The following is a 9,007-nucleotide window of genomic DNA, read 5'->3' as shown; positions in this document are numbered from 1 at the left end:
AAATAAGAAGAAAGTTACTAGATTTTTAAAAATCTGATGTTCTTCTAATGGATAAAGATTCAATGGCATCCAGAAATGAGATGTGAACATTCAGAATATAGTAGGGTGAAACTGTCCTGTCACTTCCATTTTATGAATTTATGTAGAGATTAAATTATTATAGCCTGCTTCGGTTCCCAACCAGTTCCTCAGGAATAGAGGAGAAATTTACGGGTGATTTAAGGGAGCATTTACATCGACAGAGAGAAGGCATAATTTGTCAGGGGAGACTCTTATACTTCCTTATTCTCCATAATGTTCAAGTGAGCTGACATTTTAGCAAATTGAATGGCTTAACTGTTTAAAAAGAGAAGTTCCGGATTTCAAAAAATGGGTAAAGGAGTTGTGAATAATGCCTCACTCCCTCACTCATCAACTCCCTACCACAGATGCCTTCTTCTTTAATGATAACCTGGTTTCAAGCTGGAATCCATAAGACCCATGGATCACATCTCCACAATATTTCCCTGCACAGAATATCCCCACATCAGCATGATTTTCAAAAGCCTAAAGATGATATTCAAGGCCAGAGACACTCCCTTGTGGTTAGTGGTTAGGATTCGGCGCTCTCTCTCAAGGCCAGAGTGATCTGGTCTCTGCCTATCCCTCCGGCATCATCACTTAGCCATCCTTCCTTTGAACTGCACCCTGTAACAGATCTCTCTTTCTTTTCCTGGCTTGGTATACTTGCTTGTCTGCGAGGCTCTTTTCTTCATCCTCCTGCTCTACTCCAATTAATAATAATAATAATAAATAGTAACATATTTATACTACACTTACTACACTCTAGGTACTGTTCTAATTATTTCACTTAATCATCAATCAATCCTGACATGCACGGACTATTACAATCACCATTTTAAAGAGGTTAAATAAACTTGCCCATAGTCATGCAGTTAGTGTGTTTTAGATTCTGGGATTCAAAACTACTGATTCACCACTAGACAATATTCTCTGTATTTTCCCTCGTTAAGTGCAATCCACCTCTTCAGACTCAGAGTCACCAACTCCAGCAAGATTTCTCCTTTTCCACTTTTCACCTTAGAGTATATGTACTTCCTCTTGGCTCAAGTATATCTTTTTGTACTTCATTTGCCACATTCCATTATAATTAACCATTCATGTTACACTTGTAGATTATCAGTGACCATGGCTCATTTATTTTTATATTCTAGTGCCTGCCATCCAAAAAATGTAAGTTCAATGTAAATGTAAATAAATATTTCACATTATGGCAAAATATCAGAGGCTTAAAATGCACTTTTATATGATATTTATATATAATTCTCTGTTCCACTATCTTCTATACAAATATCCACTGTATTGCATGCACCCAAAGCTTAAGTAAATATTTGTGAAGTGAATTAAAAGGTCCATGATGGAATTTTAGTGGAAACTAAAATCTTTGTAGTAAATATCCAGACTGTTCTAAAATGAAGAAATTAAGTATCAAATTAAATCAAGACAGATGAGAGCCTCTGGGTTAGATATATGTTGCACACAAATTAAATATTTGGAGGATTTATTAACTGGTCTATGCAAATGGACAGCATTAAACAGTTCTGAGTCAGATATAAATAGGTAAGCCTTCAGAAATGGTGATTTGATAACTCTAGTTTGGGAGAAAAAATCATCTTTAATTCTTTCCTATCATTCTAAGCATAAACAGACCACCAGATCAATGGTGTTGAAAAAACTGATGACTTCTGATTTATTCTAAATATTTTGGAAGCTTGTATATAGTCGAACAATCCAATATATATATATTGACCTCCAAAGATTAGAAGTATTCCAATACACAAAATAATGTAACATTCAAGTTTTATACACTTTTTCCATTCAAGTGTGTAAGGTAGCATAACTAAAACTTACAAAATGCCTACAGCCCTTTCACCCCATTATATTTTTCTACTTTTTTATTTTTGTCTTTTTTTGTTTTAGATTTTATTTATCAAGAGTGAGCGAGAGAGAGAGAGAAAGAGAAAGAGCACAAGCGGTGGAGGGCGGGGGAGGGAGATGGACAAGCAGACTCCCTACTGAGCAGGGAGCCCAATAGGGGCCTGGATCCCAGGACCCAATCCCAGAACTCTGGGACCCTGACCTGAGCAAAGACAGACACTTAACCACTTAACTGCTTACCCTATTGAGCCACCCAGGTGCCGCTCTAGTTCTTTTTTGAATGGCTGACACATGCACATGGTATACCATCAAAAGTTACAAACATACACACAGGGAAAGTAAGACTCTTACCTTCCTCTTTGTTTTCCTGTTTCCTTTCTTACATACAAGTACTATTACCATTTTTGTGTGAATTCTTCCAGATACAATCTAAGCATACACCAGCATCCAAATGGTGATATAACCAAGCTATATCATACGATTGAATTCAGTGTCTTACTATTCAGCATTTTTTAAAAATAGTTCCAAATATTGCAACAAATGTCTTGTGTATCTTTCTGTACTACCTATGAAATTTTAGAGTTCTTGAAGAAAAGGCAGTCTTAGAAAAGTCTACATAATTTCAAAACAATAAGCCTTCCATGTTTTCATCAAGTAATGTTTTTCATTTATATCTTTTCTCCATGGAATTTATCAAGTGATCGTTTCTTCCTTGATAGTCACTCCATTTTTGATAGATAAAGAAATCCCCTACCTGTTTGATTCTATACAGGAACTCTGTTCTGTTCCAATAATGCATCTGATATTACTTCAGTTGAATAATATCTGAAGTGTGATTTGGAGAGTTGATTCTCACATCTCTCACATCTTTCTAGACTTTTCTAGACTTTTTCCCATGTGCTCTTTGGTATCTGATTCTCTAATCTCAGAGAGAAAAATATCCTGCTGGTATTTTAATTGGAATTGCATTGGAATTCAAATTGGAATTATAGACTAATTTATGGGAAACTGAAATCTTCATTCCATAGTCTATCTGGGATCAGTACACCTTTCCCTCTGTTCAAGTTTCCTTTTAGGTATCAGTAACATTCACAGTTTCTTCAATAAATATTCTTTCAATATATATTTTTTAGTTTATTCATAAGTATTTTATCTTTCTAACAGAAATGGAATCTCTTCTGCCACTTTAAAATACAGATGTTTGCATACAGCAAGGCTATTGATTTTTTAATATTAACTTTGTCCTCATTTTACTGAATTCTCTCATTTGGTGTAGTTCTCAGCTGATGTCCTTATGCTTTTCAGACCTACTGTATTTCTTGCAAATAATGAAAATGCTGTCTTATTTTTTCCAATTTTTAACGACACATATTTTTAACAGGCATCATCCTTGTTTTCATCATAAGTTTAATGGAAAGTTACAGTATTTTCCAATTTGGCCAAATACAGGCTTTGGGGGAAGACATATTTACATATATTAATTCTATATTTTGAATGACATGTTCAAAGCATTGATTTTTCATTCCACCTATTTACAATCTAAATGTTTAAGATGATATATTTTCTCTGAACACTCATGTCATATGTTCCATTATGTATTATTTTATCATTTTTTTATATACCCTGAAATGTTTACTTTGATTTCTTTGCTAAACCAACATTCAGGTAACATGTTCACCTGATCTCTTCATTCATCTCCATCTATCAAATCTCTGCCAAATCTTTCATTCTTTCTTTTTTCTTTTTCTTCTCTCTTCCCCTCACTTTCTCTCATTTATTTTACTGGGTCATCAGGCATGATTTACAATTTTGATCTTAATTTCTGGTTTTGTTGCATTGGGATTAGATGATCCCAATGCAACATGATACTTCTATGTTTTATTATTTATTCTTCTAGTAAATATTTAATTGGCATAGAGAAATTATGAGCATTCTCTTTCAGAGTATAGATGTTGATATATTAAAGTTACATCCACTCTATATACTTCAGTTTGACATTTAGACTTTTGTGAATTTATCTTTCATACACTCGATCTTTCATGGCCTCAGATGAGTATATGATAGTCCTATGAGCAATGTGTTTTGACTGATATTCCACTGATTAACTGCACTTTTTTGTTTATGAATTGTATTAATAGGAATTTTGTTTCCTTGTTGTATTGTTAGGGCTGCCATAACAAAGTACCACAAGTATGGTCATTTAGAACAAAATACATGTATTGCCTTTCAGTTTGGGAGTTTAGAAGTCAAAATAAGGTGTCAGCAAGGCCACACTTTCTCTGAAGATTCTAGGAGAGGGTGCTTCCTTTCCTCCTTCCAACTTCTGGTGGTTGCTGACAATTTTTTGTATTTTTTGGTTTGCGGCAGCATAACTCCAATCTCTGCCCTCCATCTTCACATATCTGTCTTCCCTCTATGTGTCTCTGTCCAAATTTCCCTCATACAGGAATACCAATTATTGGATTAGAGTCCACTATAACCCATTAGGCCTTCATCCTAACTTGATTACACCTAAAAGACCTTATTTACAATGAGTAAGGTCATATTCACACGTACCAGAGTTAGGACTTACATGTCTTCCTGGGGGACATGATTCAATCTACAATACCCTATTTATCACATTCAGTGCTTTTTGCCCTGATTTATGTTTGTCTATATTAAGAACATAAATACTGTTTTTTATATGTGTGGGTTCCAGTATGCTGTTCAAGTCGTTCTATTTTTAATCTTTCTGCTTTGGATTTATCACACACATACAGTACCACTTTGCTTGTGCTTTGTAATACAGTCTAAGACTCTTTTATTTCAATAAGTGTATCCCATTTATATTAAAATATATTATCTATATTCATTCCAGCATCACATTTTACGTTATGTTTTCTCTTTTATTGCTTTATTTTTTCTGTGTTTTGTGTATTTCTTTGCTTTGTTGTGCATGACTTGGGTAGCTTACTACACTTCAGAAACTTTCTTTTCCCTTTTGGGTCATTTGAGTGTTTTATTTTATATCTAAAAGATTATTTTGTACACCCAATCTTCTATTTTATAGACTCTAGGAATAATGATGGATTGCTATCTCCAATACCTTTGGTAGGTATCACTATAGTCATTAGTTTTTCTAATGCTTACTCCTCATCTGAAACTATACTCAAATACCACCTGTTCTAATTATCAGCTATACATGATTTTTTAAAGACAAGTAATACTTTATTCAAACCCATGAGAGAAATGGACAGCTTGGGTCTGTTAGAAAGTGTGTTTTAAAGCATAGGTCAGTATTCATATATGAGAGTATACACTGATACACACAAATTAAATGATCAGAGCACAACTTTCTAACATTTACAACAGAATAAGCTTCCCTGTAAAAGCAGCAATGTTATGACTTTTCTTTAAGATTTTACTTATTTGAGAGAGAGAAAGAACACAAGTGGTGTGAGAGGCACAGGGGGAAGCAGATTCCCCGGCAAGCATGGAGCCCAACATGGGGCTCGGTCCTGACATCTTGGGACCAAGGCCCAAACCAAAGGCAGATACTTAACTGACTGAGGCACCCAGGCCCCCCTGTTATGCTATTTTAAAAAAGATTTTATTTATTTATTCATGACAGAGAGACAGAGAGGCAGAGGGAGAAGCAGGATCCCTGGACCCTGGGATCATGACCTGAGCTGAACACAGACACTCAACCAACTGAGCCACACAGGTATCCCATATTATGACATTTTTAAGAAGACTTTATTTATTCATTTGACAGAGAGAGACACAGTGAGAGAGGGAAGACAAGCAGGGGCAGTGGTAAAGAGAGAAGGAGGCGTCCTGCTGAGCAGAGAACCCAATGTGGGGCTCAATCCCAGGGCCCTTGGATCATGACCTGAGCCAAAGGCAGACACTTAATGACTGAGCCACCCAGGCACCTCTGTTATGACATTTTTAACTTTAATATTCCTCTCCTTCTTCATACACTCTTTTGACAGAATCTATACCAAACCTCCTCATAATCCTTCTCAAGGACAGCCTCTCAGACCACAGAAAACTCTCCTTCCTCCATACTTTCACCCACATACCAGTGAACAAAGGCACACTTGGCATACATCAGATCAAACTTGGAGTCCAGGTGAGCCCAGGCCTCAGCAATACCTGTGGTGCATTGGTCACCATGCACACCACTCCCTGTACTGTGGCAAGTTCTCTGCCAGGTACCATGGTGGGAGGCTGGTAATTAATGACAATCTGAGGCCAGTGGGGCACAAGTCCATAAACTGGATGGTACACATTGTCTTGATGGTGGCAATGGCAGCATTGACATCTTTGGGAACTATTTCGCCATAGTAAAACAGGCAGCAAGCCATGTTTTATGATAGTAAGGGTCACAATGTTACATTTCCTCATCTGGTTTGGCTGGTTCAAAGTATACACTGGTGATCTCTGCTACAGAAAGCTGTTCATGGTAGGCTTTCTCAGCAGAGATGACAGAAGCATATGTGGCCAGAAGAAGTGGATGCAGTAACAGGGGATGGGACTAGGTTGATCTGGAATTATCAGATCAACATTCAGAACTCCATCAAATCTGAGGGAAGCAGTGATGGAGGACACAAATTGACTATCAACACTATTTAGGTTAGTGTAGGCTGTGTGTTCATTATCAAGGTTCTATCAAAGATGTCATAAAAGATGGCCTGAATGTTTACCGTGGAGGCACAATCAGAGTGCTCCAAGGTGGTATGGGTAGTGAGGGTGGGGTTGTAGGACTCAACTATAACTGTGGATACCTGGGTGGCTGCGTAAATGGAGAACTCCAGCTTGGACTTTTTGCCATAATCGACAGAGATGTTCTATTGGCAGGGAGGTGAAACTGAAACCAGCTGCCCCTTCAAAGCTGTGGAAAGCAAAGAAATGCTGAGGCACTATGCACTTGTCAGCTGGTTCCTGAATCCTGTCCAAAACAAGGCAAATTATCTTGCCAGTGGTGTAGTAACCCTGGGCATAGTTCTTGGCAGCATCTTTCTTGACTGTGATGAGGTGCTCACGGTGGAAGAACTGGCAGTAGGTGCCAGTATGAACTTCATCAATGACTGTGGGTTCCAGGTCTACAAATATTGCCCTGGGCACATTCTTGCCAGCACTGATTTCATCAAAGAAGTTGTCAAAAGAGCCTTCTTCATCAATAATCCTGTCATTTGGCATTTGATCAGCCGGCTGGGATGATGTGTTCCAGCAACAGGGCTCCCAAAAGACATCACCAATCTGAACACCAGCCTGGCTAACATGTATGGAGATGCATTCACTCGGGGTTACTGATTTGTGGCTGCCAAGAAGATGGTGGAGAGGAGGGAAGAGGTTGTTACTTCTTACAGCTAGACTCTTGGGTGGTTGATGTAAGAGAACCTGGCAAATGACTGTGATTATAAAAGATGAAATAATTGATATTCTTATACAACTAGTTCCCCTCCAACTTCTATGTTACATTGTTTCTTTATTGTCATTCTATTCACATTATGTATTGAAACTATGATTCCAAGAGTTGTTCCTTCCTTAGTTTTAAAGTTAATTGCATTAAAAAAAAAGTTAATTCATTTTATGCTCACATCTGTTTTTGTTGTTGTTGCTGTTTTCCTTTATTTAGTTCATTGTTGTTGTTTTTGTTATGGTGGATATGTAAGAATAAATTCTCATAGTACTTGCACAACCAAAAGTACATGCTCTTATTTTTGTTGTTGTTATTGTTGTTGTTGTTTATAAAGTAGCCTCCACACCCAGCACGGTGCCCAACATAATGCTTGAACTCAGGACCCTGAGATCAAGACCTGAGCTGAGATCAAGAATCAGACACTTAACTGACTGAACCACCCAGGTGCCCCTTGCTCTTGCCTTTTTACTTCAACAAGCTGTCTAGATATAACATTTTCCTGGCACTTTATTTTCTGGATGACTATGCATTTTATCCTACCATTGTTTTCTAATGATATATATTGTCGGGAACTTTAAGGAAAGCCTGATACTTCCCCTTGTAAGTTATCTGATCTTTGGCTGGAATACTCAACGAATTATATACTTATCTTTAAGACCCATAATTTGACAAAGTCATGTTTCAGTTTTACACATATCTTACTGATTTTTCTTTAGTTGTGATGTGCTTTGAATGTATCCTTAAATAGTGTTTAGAGTATGTTTTCACTTTCTACCTTGGTGAGAGGTTATTTTATTCAAGGATGATAAACATACATTGATACTCCTTTGTTTTCAGTAACTCTATTAAATCTACTATCAGTTTCTGGTCTGTGTGTTTACTTTCTTCAATCTGTCTTCTCTTCTGTATTTTCATTGTGTTTTAAACAATCCCTGAGGTTTTGTTTGCTTGAATTTGTTTTGCTTTCAGATAGTGTCTTCATTTATGTGATAATTTTATTCTCCACTTATTTCCTAAGCTCTGCCAACTTAGTTTCACCTGTTTCTGTTGAACATAATTATAATTTCTTACTAAAAATCATATCTCTGCCTCAATTTTTTTTAAATTTAGGATTGTTTATTTCAATTATTTGAGTCCATGACAATAAGTTTGCTTGCAATATTCATCCACCCCAGAGCAACATTTTTCTGAAGTATGTTCTCTGCCTCCTGCTTTTCTGGATCCATTCTTCCTTTTCTCCATCCCGTTCCCCAACCCCTCCATTCCATCCCTGTCCCTAATCTTTACATAAATATGCTGGTTCCTTTTGCAATATTGTTTACTTTTAATTAGATGAGTCTCTGTAGCAAGCTGTGCATTTTGATCCTTTATTAAAAGTACTGCTGTTCTGGCCCCTTTGGTCTGCACAAGATTTGAGAACCGATATCTACCTAACTTTTGCTACATTCTGCTGCAAGAGTGATTTTCTTCATGAGGCACCTGGGCAGCTTAGTTGGTTAAGCTTCTGCCTTTTGCTCAGTTCATGATCCCAGGGTCCTGGAATGGAGCCCCATGGTTCGGCTCCAACCACAGCGGGGAGTCTGCTTCTCCCTTTTTTTCTGTCCCTCCCCCTCAATCATGCTCTCTTTCTCTCAAATAAATAAATAAAATATTTTTTTTTTT

At 37.1% G+C, this 9,007-nt stretch overlaps 1 pseudogene across 1 annotated transcript; it reads right to left on the bottom strand.

The window, feature by feature from the left end:
- Positions 1–5,956: 5,956 nt before the first annotated feature.
- LOC309861843 (tubulin alpha-1C chain pseudogene) lies at positions 5,957–7,122 on the bottom strand (annotated as a pseudogene). The gene has a single exon. The product of its transcript is annotated as a tubulin alpha-1C chain pseudogene (transcript).
- Between the last annotated feature and the right edge of the window lie 1,885 nt (positions 7,123–9,007).

Source organism: Mustela nivalis (assembly GCF_964662115.1).
Source record: "Mustela nivalis genome assembly, chromosome: 1".
Classification (NCBI taxonomy): domain Eukaryota; kingdom Metazoa; phylum Chordata; class Mammalia; order Carnivora; family Mustelidae; genus Mustela; species Mustela nivalis.
The sequence above is the reverse complement of the archived record's forward strand: the minus strand, read 5'-3'. Positions and strand labels throughout refer to the sequence as shown.